This window comes from Patiria miniata, unplaced genomic scaffold, assembly GCF_015706575.1.
Source record: "Patiria miniata isolate m_02_andy unplaced genomic scaffold, ASM1570657v1 HiC_scaffold_15, whole genome shotgun sequence".
Classification (NCBI taxonomy): Eukaryota; Metazoa; Echinodermata; class Asteroidea; order Valvatida; family Asterinidae; genus Patiria; species Patiria miniata.
Genome location: NW_024037053.1, coordinates 5,194,127 through 5,211,568, shown reverse-complemented (window position 1 = coordinate 5,211,568; position 17,442 = coordinate 5,194,127). Strand labels below are relative to the sequence as shown.

Here is a 17,442-nt window from a genome sequence, read left to right as displayed (position 1 = left end):
TTAAAAGACCACCAACATGGAACTAGAAAGCTCAGTCGGTGTTCCAGTTCTCAGGTTCAAATCACACTCCAGTTAATTCCATCTTTAACCTTCTACCTAAATAACATTGATTTTTGCATTTTGAAATTCCCTTTTCGTCAATCTTAGCATACTCGTCAAGTTTGCGTCTTCAAGCTGTGTTTGGAGGCAGAGCTGGTCCCATCGACTGTTGAAGATTACAGGGAGAAACAGAAGCTACTGCAGAGATTGAGTTATGATGCCGTGCAGCCAAACGTACCACTGGGAGAGTATAAAGAGGTGTGTTATAATAGGAACAGTGTTGAAGTAAACACCGACAGGTGGCCACATTGGACAGGTGGCAATGGTAAACAGGTGATCCCCCAATTGACGGGTGTTCATGACACAGCTGTGCTTTGTTGGCCACAATTGGCAGATGAGGAGAGTATACAGTAGACAACAGCGAACTGCTGACTACAATAAACAGGTGCTCCTCATAAACGACAGATTTTGGATAGTTTAATCATCATCAATTTATGGTGGGATTCACAACATTGATGGCAAAATGCGTTGAATTCTGTCATTTTTAATCAGGTGTTTATCTCTTTTTTTGTCAGGTTGCCTTGAAGTATCTCATTGGATCGCTCTACATAAACTTCCAATTGCTATGGCAACCCATCATGGAAATGATAAAGTGAGTAATTTATTTTCTTAAACAACCCCCTCATATTTTTTAGGTCTGAAAGTAGAATAGTGGCTAATTTTGTTGTGCTCAACATTTGATTAATTCAGAACCCACGCGTATGGCATGGACAAGAAATGCTTCTGGTCTGTCTACATGGATCACCTACGGAAGATGGCGACGCTGCTTGAGTCCTCTTACATGGAAACTACAACAAACCTCAATCTGATTGATTCCATGGAAGTTCAAAGTCCAAACTCTGACGATCTCTCAGCATTATTCAGTAGGGTTCAAGCAGAGAGTGTTGCAGATGCAGATCAACAAGACCATTGGAATGTCCGTCAGTTGATGTGGAAAGCAATGGCTCAGTTTGCTGATCGTGCTAAGGGCAGGTCAAGGGATCTCGTACCACTTGTCTTCAGATTTATTGAGTAAGATGCCTTTTTAAGATAAATATTTTGCTTGTTGAAAAATCTTGGTTTTTGTTCACCAGACTTTGCAATGTTACTCTGGTTGTCTTTCAGGTAATATGAATTGAGAATCCTAATACACAGTTGAAAAGTAATGAAGTAGGTTTTTTGAAAATCTTCATGTTTACTCCTTGAAAACTGAAAAACAGAGTAAGAAGTTGTGTGCAGCATAAAATCTCTTCTTTTTCTGACCACTTACCAATTTGTGCAAATGCTTTGTTCCATATCTTGTGAAACCTTTAACACTGAGTTACTATATGTTGTACATTTTTTTCTCTTTCTTTCTTTGAGTTGCAATCCCAATTTCTGTGAAGTGAATAAAACAATTTTGTTGATGATCATCTTCAACTTAGAAATGAGTATCACCCATCCAATGTCAACAATGCTCCAACTCAAGACATCAGAACAAAGACTGGACTTGACATGAGCTTAGATCAGACGTAGGATGATGATGAAAATGAGGAGGATTTAGGGGCGGAGTCTCAGGAAGGAGAGGAGGGGAGGATGTTGATGAAACTCCAAGACGAAGTCTAAAGAGAGGGAGAAAGAAGATAGGAAAAGGCTCTGTGTACAGGTAAAAATCCTGAAGAGAATTTTGTCCTTAAGAGTGTTTTTCCCTTTTCTCTGAGTGACAACACTTTGAGATGTAACATTAATGTTTACACGTTACGTCAAACCTTCCTTGAAAACCTTTACTTTTTAAAACGAATAGCATTTATTTCATTATTTTTCAGAGCATTGGTAACCTATCTACAGCTCTTCAGCAAGTTCAAAGATCCCAAGTCAATGTATAAGGAGCCACAGCTATGACAGCTCTACTTTGATGTAAGTTAAATCACTATAAAATTCATCACCATAACAGCAATCATAGGCGTAGCCAAGGGGGGGCCAAGGGGGGCCATGGCCCCCCCTGCTTTAAAAAAAAATGACATTTTACCAAAACCCGACGTTAATTACGAGTACGAAATACGAGTATGTGTATTTGATTGTCCGAAAATCATGTAATGCCTTTTTCTATAAAAAAAAAAAGTCTTAAAAATTTTTGCTCAAATAATTCAGGTAAAGGGGCCAGAAATGGCCTCAGATTGCACCACAGAGCATGTAGGATCAAAAATGTCCCGGGGCCCTTAAGCGGGCCCCGGACCTCATGCCGTATTAAACACGTTCTTGACCAAGTTGAATACAATGAAAAACTCTTTATACTGTATTCGATGTAAAATCAGGCAAAACAAAGGAATACCAAAAACATATAAGGCCGAATAAGAAGAAAAACATGTTTCTCGTCCGGGTTTTTGAAAAAAAAACGAGGAAGAGCGGCTTTTTATTTATTTTTTTTTTCAAGATGACCGCCATTTTAAAAATTTCCTGCAACCGTTGGTGTTTCCAATGTTCAAAGACACTTTCAAAAGGAAAGACAAGTTGGATAAGAGAACTGAACATATTTACAGTACGTCATTTAGAGTTGTATTGGTATTGGTATTTATTTTCCGATGAATTGGTGGACTTGTTCGGTGTTTTTTTACTGAATTTTTTTCAAAAGTAAAAAAGCCTCCTAAAAAAACCTCCAAAAAAGGAAGCGGGTGGGGACGAGAAACATGTTTGTTTTTTTTACTTTGCCTAAGGCAAAAGAAAAATTTATTTTCGCAATTAAAACTAGACATTTCCAAAGCAGGCAACAAGATGTTCGCTGGTAGGGGCGGGTGTGGGGCGTGGGCCACCATTTTTTCCTTCAAAAAATAAAAGCAAGATGAAGAGAGGGAGAGAGACCCAAACAGAGAAGAAAGGGAAGGGAGAGACACATTTAATACGGCAGTTCACGTCAGACCGTAGCCTGCTAGTATTAGTTGCACAGAAGACAACAATTATTATTGGGGTCTGTCATACCTTTAGCTTTTCGAAAATAAAAAAAGTGACGGGATCAAGAACTGCGACAAGACATCGCGTGGCGACGAAACCTATGCTAGTATGTTGTACATTACACAGGAAAATGCACCCAGACCTCTCTATAGCATGCAGGACACACGGCGGACAAGCCTTTGGAATGGGTGTCAATCTTGGGGGTGGGGGGGGGGAACATGTCCTTAAACATTGCACATGTCTTAAAGTCATGGGCATCAATCCTGGGGGGGGGGGGGGACAGGACAGGGGGACATGTCCCCCCCCCCCCTACTTTTTGAAGGATGGGGAACACAATATCAAATGCCCCCCCCCCCCCCCCAGATTTTTGAATCGTGTCTCATTTACAGGGCCCTATTATTATATGCAGTGTATCTTTTGCTAAGAAAATAATGGTTAAAGTGGTCAGAAATTGCCTTAGATCGCACCACAGAGCATTTAGAATCCAAATTTTTTCGGGGCCCTTAATAAGCGGGCCCCGAACCCCACACCTTTAGCTGAGAATAGGTTATTCAATGACTTCAACCTCGGAAATGATGTTTAAATTATTATCTTTTGCTAAGAAAATATTGGTTAAATAAGGTAGGCAGAAATTGCCTCAGATCACACCACAGAGCATCAAGAATCAATTTTTTTTCGGGGCCCTTCAGTGGGCCCCGAACCCAACGCCTTTAGCTGAGAATATAATAGGCCTAGCTTATTCAATGACTTCAACCTCGAAAATGATGTTTAAATAATATTATTATCTTTCGCTAAGAAAATATTGGTTAAAGTAAATTGCCGCAGATCGCAGCACAGAGCATCTATAGAATCAAATTTTTTTGGGGGCCCCGACTCAAAGCCTAGCTCAGAATAGCTGATTCAATGACTCCAACATCGAAAATGATGTTCAAATTATCTTCTTTTGCTAAAAAAATATTGTTTAAAGTGGTCAGAAATGGCTTCAGATCACACCACAGAGCATCTAGATTCCAATTTTTTTCGGGGCCCTTGAGCGGGCCCTGAACCCAACGCCTTAAGGGCTTCGCCCTCGCATTAGTTCTGATCAAGGTATGTCCCCCCACTTTTGAGAAGCAATTGACACCCCTGCTTAAAGTTGGGGTATCGTATCGTTTGTCCCACCCACTTTTTTTCATCACCGAATAAATCTTGTAGCCTACTAGTACTACAGTTTGATTTTAGAGTTTTCGGGATGGCTGATTCAATGACTCCAAACTCGATGTTTAGATCCTAAGATCGCACCATGTAGAATCTAGAATCCAATATTTTCCGGGGCCCTTAAGCGGGGCCCCGGACCCCACGCCACGCATTACTTTTCATCACCCCCCTCTTTGGCCTTCAGCGTAGGCGAAACAACTTGCCTACACCACTTGCTGCTTGTTACATTTCACACACCCCCTTTTTGGACAATCCTAGTTCCGCCCCTGGTTGGGGTTTGTACAGGCCGGTCAGACTTGGCCCCCCCTGCTCCAAATTCCTGGCTACGCCTGTGACAGCAATATGTATTTTATATTTTGAATTATCATAATTATTTTGAAACTTCTACTGTTTACACATGGATGTGCAAGTTACATTAAATTGAAATGAAAGGATAATTTGTAATCCTTTTTTTTTGGCCATTTTCTCCAGTTGCTGTCAAGTAATTTCCCGGACATCCAGAAGGTAGTCTTAACCTGCCTGATGACCTACAACCATCCCTACCTGACTCCCTACCGCGACAGTCTAGAAGCACTCATGGAGGATAAGAAATTTCGTGAGACACTCGTCCAGTTCAGCATTGATGAAACAACGGGTGTAGTGGCAGACAATCACAGGGAGGGGCTGTTGCCAATTCTCCTGAGGTGAGATTCAGAAGTTGGAAATGTTTTGTTTAAATTGAAACACCCCCCCCCCCCCAAAAAAAAAAGGTAGTCTTTTTCTAGGATGCTCTGGGCAATTAAGTATAAGGTGCTTAAATCATTCTTTGTTGGAACTCATAACTTTTATCTTTGCAGGATTCTCTATGGTAAAATGATGAGCAAGACAGGACCTGGCACCCAAGGAAAGAGTGGGGGCGCTGTTCCTCGTGCTACCATTCTACGTTTCATTGCTGGTTCTTCCTCCAGTGAGATGAGTGTGTTTCTGGATCTAGTCTTGGAGCCATGCCAACTCATCCTGAAAGGTATCAAACAAGGGCCTGGTGTGTTTGATGGTTCCTGTGCTTGTTTTGTTTCAAAGCGACTTGCGTAGCTTTCATCTTATATGACTAGCAGATTTTTTACCGTATTTATTAGTCTGGGGCATTTAATCACTTTCACTCATGGGCCAACTCAGTGATGGCAGCAGCATTGTGAAAACTGTTGGTCAAAAACACTGTTCTAAAGCATGTGTTGATATTTTTAAAATCTTATTTTAATTTATTGTTTCTTTTTTTTCTGTAGATGACTGTCGTTTGATGATGACTGATTTTCTTGGTTCCTTGAGCCCATCCGCTGTCATTCCTCTGAACAAACAACAAAGGTAAACAGAGGCTGGAAAACATTTTTTTTTTTTAAATTGTACGTATTTCCAAGTTTGTTCTAATTCTCAAGTTTTGTAGTTGACATGAAAGTAGTTGAAGAAAATAATGAACACATTTCTTTTGCAGAAATCAAAGTACCTGACGTTCGTATCCTAGTGAAAGATCTTATTATTAGGATTATTGAAATGTAAGGCCCTCTTTCTTTGACGATTGGCATGTTTCAGGTCAATCCAGTCAGTAATTAATTGGTAACAGCTGTTTCTGTGTCACAATCCTATTTCTATTTGTCCTATCTTGTAGTATGCTGGACACCATCGGAGTAATCTTCAGTAAGTTGGGTCATCGGATCGAACCATTTGCTTCCAAGATTCTTCATCTAGTTATAACTCTGCTTGCCAGCTATGCACAGTTATTAGACCAGAGAAATCAGGTGTGTTAAAAAAAGACATTTGCAATTGAAAAAAAAAACAACTTTAAATCAAACTGAAGGTCTGTAGCAGAAAAGTCTCATGTCGGCAAAAATTAAGCACAAAGATTCCTTGAAGTTTTGTTGGTTTTGTTACTGCTTGTTACGTTATTAATGTTCACCTCACAAAACAGGTTATCTCCCAAAGTCTCTTGTCATATAATATATTTTTGACTTGTATTCCTGAGAAGTGTGTTGTTTTCTGCCGAGTATAGCTCATTTTCTTGCACTCTTGCAAGTTTGCGGATGTACTTTTTCAAACTTTATATTAAAAAAAAACGTTTGTGTTCTCTAATGTCACAGATGCATGAAAATTCCTGTTCAGTTGAGATAAAGCAGATGTATTTATTGAAAATTTAATTTTGGTGAAAGAACACAAAAGTTAACTTTGTGTTCAACCCTTGCAGATCCAAACCTATGCCATTGGCCAACTGAAGAAACTGCGTCAGCTAGCCCTCCTGCGATTGGTTGAATTCTTTGGGATCTTTGAGCAACACCCCCTCTCAGCCAGTGAGATTGACTGTATCGTTGAGGCAGCGGTGTGGCCTCAGAGTGACAGCTTAGCCAATGAGTGCCTTGCGAGTCCCACCCCGTTACTGAAGCTAATCCTGGTCTGGAGTAAAAATCCCAGGTAGGAAATTGATTTGTCAACAAGTAAATTCTGGTATTTTTTGTTTTTGTTTACTTGTGATATTGGTTTTGTGTAATACCTGTAAAATCTTTGGTTCAGATGATCTGAAATGAATTTAAAAAATGGTGTGATATTGATTTTTCTTTCAGATTCCATCCTCTTTTAGCCAAGCATCACCCTACCAGGCCAAGTTGCACCATCCTTCCAAGCGTCACTGTGCACTCCTCTCTGCATCGACCGTCTCCGCCTCCGTGGTTGCCATGGTGAGGGAGATTGTAGAGCATCTTCTCATGCAAGAGGATTCTGGGATTGAAGATGGACAAGAGGTCGACGAAGACCTCCAGGTCAATGACCTTATTGATGTCAAGATTGAAGACAGAGAGTTTACAGGTACGTGTGATAGATCTGACATATTTTTACATCATTCAATTTGTCAATGTGACTCCAATAGAATGCATTCAGAAGATGGTCAAATTGTAATCATGCAACCTCTTGGACCGGCAATTTTTTTTTCCTAAATGACATTCGCATGGGGTATACGTTATGACATATTGGACTTTTCTTCTCTGAAAAACATGAGGAAAAATATAAAATTAGCAAAAAGAAATGAATTCGAACATAATGAAATTCAGACTTTATTTCCCTTTTAAAAAAAATCCTCCAAAGCCTCAGATTAGAAAAGAGAAAAAAAATCAGGTAAAAATGGTGTTTTGAACCCATACCACAAGGATCCCTCGACAAGACTTGTCCACAAAAGAGAATAGATAGTTGAACTAAGCTCCTACTTTATTATATATCTTTCCAGAGCCACCCAGCTATGGAACTAAGCTACTCTTCCCGTACATACCTGCTGTTCTGCAATATCTCAGCTCATCAGTCAGTCGCAGCACTCAGACGAAAGAAGACAGAAGAAGTCTACCCATGAAAGACCTCAACATACTATCCAAGTCAGTTTTCATATCGTAGTCTGAATATATGAATATATGCATTCATGATAGTATGAATATTTGACTAAATGAATATATGAATATGTTTGACTATTATTCAATGTTGACTATGGGGAATATTCGTTTAATTATCTGGCAGAGATATCTACTAGCCAGGACAAGGGTGTAACCATGTTGTCGGGCATTATCACACTTCAACCCTTTGACCCAATTTGACACTTAAATCATTTGTCTGGGGTCTAGACAACATTTTTTGTCATTTTGTTGTTGTTGACAGGATAAGCTTGTACATCAGTGATCCTGAACAGAGTGCCATGTTGGTTAGTCTACTTCTACCATTCTTGAGGAGAACCAATGAAAAACATGAGGTAAATTTGCAACTCAAACATGTTCATTTTTCCTGTGTTTTTACTGGAAATTTCATAGGCAATCCTTCTTGTTTAATTTAGGATCCAAATTTTGTAAGCAGAACTAAAAGCGTATGTTTCTCTCGATAAAAACAAGCCTGAATTTGATTTTGGTTGGTCCCCTTTGTTTTGACAGACTACTGAGCTGGACATTCTACACACAATCAAAAATGTGATCAAGTTGTGTGAGAATCCTGCGGACTTCTTGGGGTAAGTTCTGGGTTTCTATGTTTGTTAGATCAAGGCAGATGTTTACCTTCATATTGATGAAATGTGTTAAAAGGTCCAATATTTTGTATATTTATAAGCATATCAAATTTGTCAACTGTAATGCATATATATTATGTACATGCAATGCATTTCACATTTTTCCCCCTGTAGTTGCTTGAGAAAATCTGTGCGATACATCACTTAAGTTAATATACAACTATGTTCTTACAGAGTTTTGAACCGCCCTTGTTTTACCAAACAAAGTTGACTTAATGCGCTTTTTGACATTACAAATCTCAGAATCTTGTCAGCACTGTTCTATCGTCTGACGTTCCGGCAGTCTCGAGCTGTTCTCTGTGAGGTCTTCGCAGCGATGGCACAGAGCAACCCGGACCTTGGGGACCTCGCTCGTCTCATGAAACAGTGGAATTCTTGGGATCGGAAACACATTGATGAGCCAGATTATGCCTATAGGCTGGCTGGATTCAAATTAGCCAATGAGAGACTTGCTGCTATGGCAACGGTTGACATAGCATTTGTGACTCCAATTGTATACAACTGCTTCTACATGATCATGAAGGTAAGTGTGTTTTTTTCTTATAAAATGACAAAAGAAATTTGTAATGTGTCTAACATTTTGGTCTACACCTTTATTTTTACTCTGTTGATACATAACATAATTACTCTCATCTCACACAAATTCTTGCAAATCATATTTAAAGAAGCACAGCTACATGTAGACTTTTAGGTTTAATTTTAAGTATTCAATCATTCATAGATTTGTGCTAAATGATCTATTGGTAAGTAAAATGTTCCAATGTCAAGTAAACGTATAGTTTATTTTTGAATTCTTTTATGTGTGAGGCATGCATTTCGAGATGCAATACATGAAATACAAAGAGTAATGGTAAATAGTTTAAATTGTCAGTCTTACTAAATTTTCCAGAGTTTGACTGCTATGTCCGGTAATCATCTTGCAGTAGATATAAGATTTTAACAATTTTATCAATTCCTTTTTGTTTTTAGATTGAAGACATGTCCATGCGAGATAACTCGGCCCATTTCCTGAAGGCACTCCTACAGAAGTTATCATCACAGGAACCAAACACTGAACATTTCAATGGCATTGTCATCCACAAATATGCTCCAGCAATCAGGGATGCATTGAGATTAAAGTCAGAGGTAATGTATCTTGGAGTTTGTCTGACCTTAGATATTCCTTTTTATTTTTCAGCCCACAAAATATAATATTAGATACTAATCGTTTTTCAAAAGTTGGTTGATCTCAAGCTGATGAATTATGACAAAGTGACTGCTATGTCAATCATGTGTTTCTTTTCATCTTACATGTGGTCAAATTTTGATTTGAATTTTGACGGACCTACACTTTGACTTATGATGGACTTGTAATTTGACCTGTGATTTGAATTGTGACGGACATGTGATTTGTTGTGATATATGTGCTTGTAATTTGACATGTGATTGACTTGTGATTTGACTTGTGATGGATTTGTGAATGACCCATGAGGACTTGACTCACAAATCAGTAATCAGCAAGCAATTTACTATTTGTCAGGTATTTTAATTGATTTTAACTGAAACCATTTTTTTCCTGACAGAACCACAGACATGAGATGATTTGTCTTCTCTCAGACATTGTCCAGCTGTTCCCAGTTCATCCTCAGTTCCAATGTATGAGAATCCTGCAGGATACGGACATAGAAAAAGATTTCTTTGAGAACATCAGACACATACAGGTACTTTTGATGCTTTTTGTTTGTGGTGTAATCTCTCATTTCAAATCTGCTTTTTAATCACAATCAAATCTGTGTAACAACTCATGGCAAGCTTTGTGCTCATTTCATCTTTACAAAACCCGATCAAAATTTTAAATCTTAAGTAAACTGATTCTGAACATCACAAATTGTTTTTTCTGTTCCATAAATTTTAGAAAAAAATTGAAAAAAAAATTGACTGTCGGGTTTTTAAGAAATAATCACTTCAAATTTTGTCCAGACACACTTCTGATGCAGTGAATAGCAGTTTTGTTTTTTTTTAATTTGATTGATTACAGCATCATCGACGGATGCGAGCGCTGCGTCGTCTAGCACTCCATGCCAGACAGGGTGATCTTGCCTACAGCGCCCTCTATCACTTCCTGTTACCCATGGCAACAGCCCTCATCTTTGACCAGACGATAGCTGCCAAGAACCCCAACCTTGTCATTGAGGCCATTGGTGCTGTGGGAACCGTTGCTGGGCAGTTACCATGGCGATGGTACTACCTGATACTACAGCAGTGCTTGCGGCTTGTCATGCGAAGCATAGATCAGCAGAAAACGGCTGTGAGGTAACAAAAGACACCTAATGAATAATCATGTGTTTTTCCCCTTGTCAATGCTGTGAACCAAATTTGGATTCAAATTTGTTGCATGTGCAATCCAATGTTGTAAGTCCATTACAAGTCCATTCACAAGTCTGGTCAAACGTCACAAGGGATTCACAGCAAGACAGGAATGCCTTTGTCACTGTTCACTTAAATAACTTCCAAGACTGATGGACTCAACAACAGCACTGGTTCAATCCTTGAAGCCATACCGGCATTGTGGCCTTCGTATAGTTACTAAACTTACATATTTTACTTTAAATGTAATTGTTATCTTTTTCTCGTTTTGATTTGTTTTAGGTTAGTTGTTGCTGTCTTAGATGGATTTCATTTTGATCTATCGCTCTCTGAAGGAGTAGAGTCCGTACAGGTTGGCAAAACATCTGTCAAACCTAGTCAAGATTCATCTGAAGGTAGGACATTATGCGTTAATAGTAAAAACTATTCTTCTATTTGTAAATTGCTCAGAAGACCCCCCAGCAGATTGGTATTTATTTCTGAGTACCATTTAATTGTTCCTAATTTCATGGAGAGATAAGCAGAAATGATTGCAGTGCAAACCTTTATTCTAAGCAAAAATGAGCTGGGAACCAGTGCCAAGCAGTAATCACCACACGGAATTGTGGCTGGTAACCTGTTTTTGTAGGCAACTGTATCCTGTGCTTAGCTGCTTAGCCATGAAGTTCTACAGTTATGAACATTATTTGTCTGCTCTCATACCAGACCTTGGAGGTGACAATGATAAATCAACTGATGCAAAAAGCAACAATGAAGGTGAACATAAAGAAGTCGTCAATGAGAAAGATGTAGATGAGGACGACGACGATGAAGATGATGATGAAGAAAATGAAGACACAGCAGAGCTGGATTCACATGAAGATGCAGACAAACTCAAGAATAATGTTGCCTTGGCAACCAAGATCCACCGCATCATTGTTGCCAGCATCCTACCAAAGCTACACAAGACACTCACGAAGAAGGTAGATGGAAAATGTTTGACCAAAAAAATGGATGAAAAACAATCAGTTATTTGACAAGATACAATTTTATTTGACCGCCATATTGTTTGGGCCGAAATATATCGAGGCTTTTTCTAAACACAATTTGATTTACAATTTCAGGTTAAGAGCGAAGAACACCACAAAAAAGCTCGCTACAGCATCGCTGAGGATGAAGAAATCCTCCGTGTTCCCATCGCCTTAGCTATGGTCAAACTCCTACAAGCCTTACCCAAGAAAACTCTGCACCATAGCCTGCCTGGAGTCCTAGTCAAGGTGTGTCAGATGCTGAAGAGTCGAGCTAAAGACGTCCGAGATGTTAGCAGAGAAACTCTGGTGAAGATCCTTGCATCACTGGGGGTGAAATACTTCCCTTTTATCCTGAAGGAGCTGTGTCATGCCTTGACTAGGCGATATCAGGTCAGTCTTGGAATTTTTTTCTGAAAAATCATGGCCATGAATTTCATGTTTTCATGTGCTTTAGTCTGGCCAAGGAGGCTTTAAATAGGTAACAGTGGAGTTTCAGTTTTTGGGAGGTGATGCTGATAGTATTTATTAAAAAAAATGTATTTGAATGAATAGTGACTGAGAAGTATTCCGCATGGTGTGTTCTACAGCCGAAATTAACCATAAGAGAAAGTACCACTGACCAAACCCAACTGTCCAAACATACGTAATGTTTGTTTTTAGAAATCACTAATCACAAATTCATTTAATTAGAATGTCAAACAAAACAAATTGACTGTTTTTTTTTAATTTTTCATTGCCCCAAACAATAACTTACTTCTGAAGTTTGTCATATGGTGTTTTAATTCAGATTTTAAAAAATGGCAGAATTAGATTCGAGAAACCCAACTGCTCAAACATATGTAATATTAATATTTAGAACTATTTGATTGATGTGATAATCACTGTGTCATATTTATCCGTTCTCTGCTCTAGCTCCACGTTCTGAGTTTCACCCTACACCCTCTCCTACACAGCGCCTTACCAACACTCAAACCAGGAGATCTTGACACCAGCATTCACTCAATGATTGAGGTAAGGGGATAATACTTTCAACTTATACTAGAAACACAGCAGCTTCAGTAGCAGCAGCAACAACAGCAGCAGCAAAAAGAGAAATAGCGTCAACTCCAAAATAGTGGCTGGAGCAGCAACAGCAACTGACAATATCATGTGTCATAACCAAAGAAGTTCTTGTTTACTGATTTTCTACCGTGTTGCACTTGTGTACTTTTGTAGGTGATCAACAAGGAGCTGTTTGGCGAAGTAGCTGATGAGAAGGAAGGAGAAGGCATTGTGGGTAAACTGGTAGAGGCTCGCAGCATCAAGGGATATGACTCCTATGAGATGATAGCTAAGGTCATAGGTCAGAGTTCACTGACACAGCTTTTAATCCCACTCAAACATTGTCAAAGAGGTTGGTTTTACTTTGATTTTCATTTTTCTCCATTAATCGTTTATTTCTGTAGTTTGCCGTGTAATATGTGGATTAAGATTTTACAATGGCTAAGCTGGATTCAAGAAAACTGTTAAAAGAACTATTTCACCTTAGTTCCAAATGGTAGTGGTTTTGATTTTCATTCTTTTGTCATAATGATTGGCGTTCTTTAATTATGTGTTGTACTGTTGCTTTTTAAGAATAATTTGTTCGGGATGTAACTCTTGTGCCAACCTGTATCTATTGACTGAATTCCCTCAAATCAGGGGTGCGTCCCACTCACGCAAGCAATGCAAATGTTGCCAACAGTTACCCAATGGCAATGCACAAAAGATGGCGACCATTGGCAACGTTTGATGAACTGTTTAGCTGCAAATTTTGGGAAACGTTTGGGACTTTGTAAAATAAGGTTTAGGTTGGACAGAATTGTTTAGTAAGTTTCCAAACTATTTTCCAAAACCTGTTACAGATTCTTGAAGTAAGCCACAACCACAAGGTTGTGCGTAAGGCTACGGATGTCCTGAAGCATGTGACTATGGGCCTGATAGCCAATCCAGGCATTACTGTGGATGCTATGTTGATCTATATTCACGGACTGGCAACAGAGACCATTCCATTCCTCAACCCCAGTGACAGGTATGAACCGTTGATTGTTCTCAGAACATGACACAAACCTCTGCTCATCACTGTTAATGCAGTAAACATTAATTCAAAATAAACACCTTATACATGTATAATTGAACATTGAATGCCTTTTTTGTAATATTTACTTTGTTACCTTTTTTTGGAGTCCAAAAATTTAATCCTACATACTAAGGAACATTTCCCTTTGTCCCAATCAAGCGTCTCAAGAATGAGAATCAATTTATGAAGAATTTTTCATACTCATTTACGTCACAAAATATATGTTGATTTGTAAAATTTTCTGGAATTGTTTTTGCATTTGACAGTGACAAGGCCAAGACCAAACCACCGGACCCCCGGGCTGGCCCAGAAAGCTGTTATCTCCTCCCACCAACCCCCAAGAAGGGCGGAGTCGCACCCAAAGTCAGCAAAAAGACCAACATGCACCTCATTGTTGAGTTTGGATTGCAGGTAAGACTACCCACCTCCAAAAACTTCATAACAATTTTTATTGGCTTATGATGAAGTAAATTTAAGCTAGCACTTGAACAGAAATGTGTATTCATTTCATTTTGTACTTAAAAGTCCTTGCAATGTTTATAAAATCATGTTTGTTTTCACGGTCGATTGGAAAATCAGGTTAAAAATGTGTGATTAGGAATAAACTGGTAGGCTAACATAAGTTCATTATTTTCACTTCTGATATAATGTATGATTTTCAACTGTGTGTTACTGATGGTTTAGATAATTTATTTTGCATGTGTAGTGTTTGGTCCTTCTTTGAAAACAATTATTGATAGCAAGTAACTTGTCCTTTTTGCATTTGACTTCAGTTGTTGCACATGAATCTGAAGCGATCCAAGCTGTCTCCATCTAACCAGCAACACCTTCAGATGTTGGATCCATTTATTCCCATCCTCATGGACTCACTCACTTCCAAATATACCAAGGTCAGTTAAATCCTGCTCATCTCAGATCTTCATTTAGAACCCAGTTCTTTTCATTTAACCCTGGTTCTTCTGCATTTAGCTCTCCAACTAGAGAATCGATACGGTAGTAATTGCAAACTCACATCTCCATACTTGCTTCTCTAGACCAAACGATGCCTTCAACAACCGTTTCTCATTGCCGATATGTGAAATATTTTTTATGGACGTGTAAAAATGTCCAACAGTTTCATAGAAGACAGCATACAATTGTCTGCTTGTTCTCATATTTTAAAGGTAGAACACATTTGAGCCTCAGAACTCATCTTTTTTCATTCTTTGACATCCATGGCATCCTTTGTCTAGGTGACAGTAGTGGCCCTCCGTTGCATCACATGGATGCTACGATACCCTCTGCCCTCCATCAGCAAAAGTGCATTCAGATTGACGAAGATACTCTTCAAAATCCTGCACACCCACGCGACGGCGGGAGCAGCAAAAGGAGCTAACTTTGACATCGTCGTCAGCTGTTTCAAGGTCAGATGAACGAAACATATGTTTTTGATATCGTTCATTTAAAACCTCAAATCAGAAATTAATTATAAAGCCATGTTATTCTAGCAGAATGAATGGAATAAATATAAATTGAATTTAGAGTTGTAGTTGAGTCTCTCACAAGTCTTGTCTCAAGTTTAGGGGATTAACAGTGAGAAAGGAATGCCTGATGTTGCAAATTATTGGAAAAGCTTGTGACTTAACTTAAGACTGCTTGACTTGTGATTGACATGTGTGATTGACTTGTTTTTTACTTCTATCACAAGTCAATCATAAGATAATCATCTTGTGATTGACTTGTGATAAACTTGTGTTAAAATTTTAATTGCTATGTGATTGGCTTGTGCTTGACTTGAAATTCATCCATGATTGACTCATGGTTGACTACGTGTACTGTATTTGACAAGTGCTTTACTTGTGATACACTTGCAATTGACTTGTGATTGACTTGTGTTCTATTTGTGACTGACTTGTGATTGACTTGTGATTGTTTGTAGGCTGTCACAGTGCTAGTCCGTGATGTGAAGCAACACATGATCGATGAGAAACAACTACAGGTTCTACTGACCTATGCAGAGGAAGACATGCATGATCACACCAGACAAGCCACGGCATTCGGTCTACTCAAGGTAAATGGTTAACACCTGGCTTTTTATTCTTGGCATGAAGAAGGTCTTCTTATGCACTCACAAAAAGAAGCATGGTCCAAGAATATCCTTCTCTTAAAATGAGATCACAGCCTCACCTACTATGATGCTGAGGCATTAAGACTACCATAGCGGTACTTTCCTCACCTGAGAGAATGCAAACTGAGGGCTTGATAGCTCAGTCTGTCAAACACCTGTGCAGTATTTGAAGGTTGCAGGTTCAAATCACACTTCTGTCTAGTAGCTTTATTCACCTGAAAATCAATTTTGTTTTGTTTTCATCAGGCTATTCTGTCGAGGAAGTTGATTGTACCCGAGATGCACGATGTGATGAAGAAGGTTGCTCAGCTATCGATTACATCAGAGAGTCCTTCAGTCAGATTACAATGCAGACAGGTATAGTAAAGACTGAGCATAAGTAGGATTTCAAGCTTTTCTTTGTACCAAGAATGTTCCACCCTAACCATAAGTAAGATTTCAAGAATTGTAAGATAGATTTTTGAATGTTTACAGTTTTGGGGCAAGGCTGTAGTTGAGTCTGTCATAAGTCTTCACAAGTCATCCAGTTCCATCACAAGCTTTTCAAATGAACCTTTTGACTATACTTTTGAATTGACTGGCGGTTATATCTTTGTGGTTGCAATTATTTATTGGACATTTATCTAGTCGTTGTTTTTAAATAAGGAGTGTGGACATAAATTGATGAGAAATAAGAAATATTTGAAAATGACTGTCTAATTCTAAAGACCTAAAAAAAATATAAGTTTAAAAGTAAGCAAAATCTAATTTGATTTTGCACTCTGATGTTTTGCACTTTTGCACAAACCAGCAATATTTCTTGCATGTTCTTTCACAGGTTGTACTGAATTTGCTTCTGGACTACCCTCTTGGGAACAAACTGAAGCGCCACCTAGAGTTCTATGTCAGACAGTTGAACTTTGACCTTGAGACTGGCCGTGAATCCTCGCTGGAGATGCTGGCCACTATCTTCTCATCATTCCCACAGGTCAGAAATCCTCCTTTTTGGGGAATTTTCTATTGATGAGCTCAATTCATCATATTTAGACTTGTAAGTTTCATATTAAATTAATGTTCCATAACTCAGAGGTGTGATACTATTACCTAAAAAATGGAATATTAGGGAGGTTTCGCAAGCGAACGGATACGCTTACACTTACGTTTAGCTATCCGTATCCGTTTTTTACTTACGTGTAGCGAGCGAGATATGTGTGTCGTCTGCACGTATGACGTCATACGCCACTCACTATCCGCTAAACGTGCAGACGACACGCATATCTCGCTCGCTACACGTAATTAAAAAGCGGATACGGATAGCTAAACGTAAGTGTAAGCGTATCCGTTCGCTTGCGAAACCTCCCTTTTATCTTAGGATATTGAATATAATTAATAAGATAATGCTCAACAATTTTTGTTAACATTTGGAGTTTAATACTCTGAGCATCAGTTAAAACAATTTAATACTGAAAAACATTCTTTGATTTTTAGATCTACATTTTGGTGTTATTGATACAGAAAACACTGGAGACGTATGCAGGAATGTTTTTTATTCCCATGGCAACAAGACTAGTCAACGATGAATCAGCTAAATGTCGCAAGATCACTGCATTGGCCATCAGGTCATTGCTGCAGAAGGTAA

The 17,442-nt window shown here is 38.8% G+C and overlaps 1 pseudogene; it reads left to right on the top strand.

The window, feature by feature from the left end:
• Positions 1-17,442, top strand: part of LOC119722557 — a 29,536-nt pseudogene that overhangs the window by 7,970 nt on the left and 4,124 nt on the right.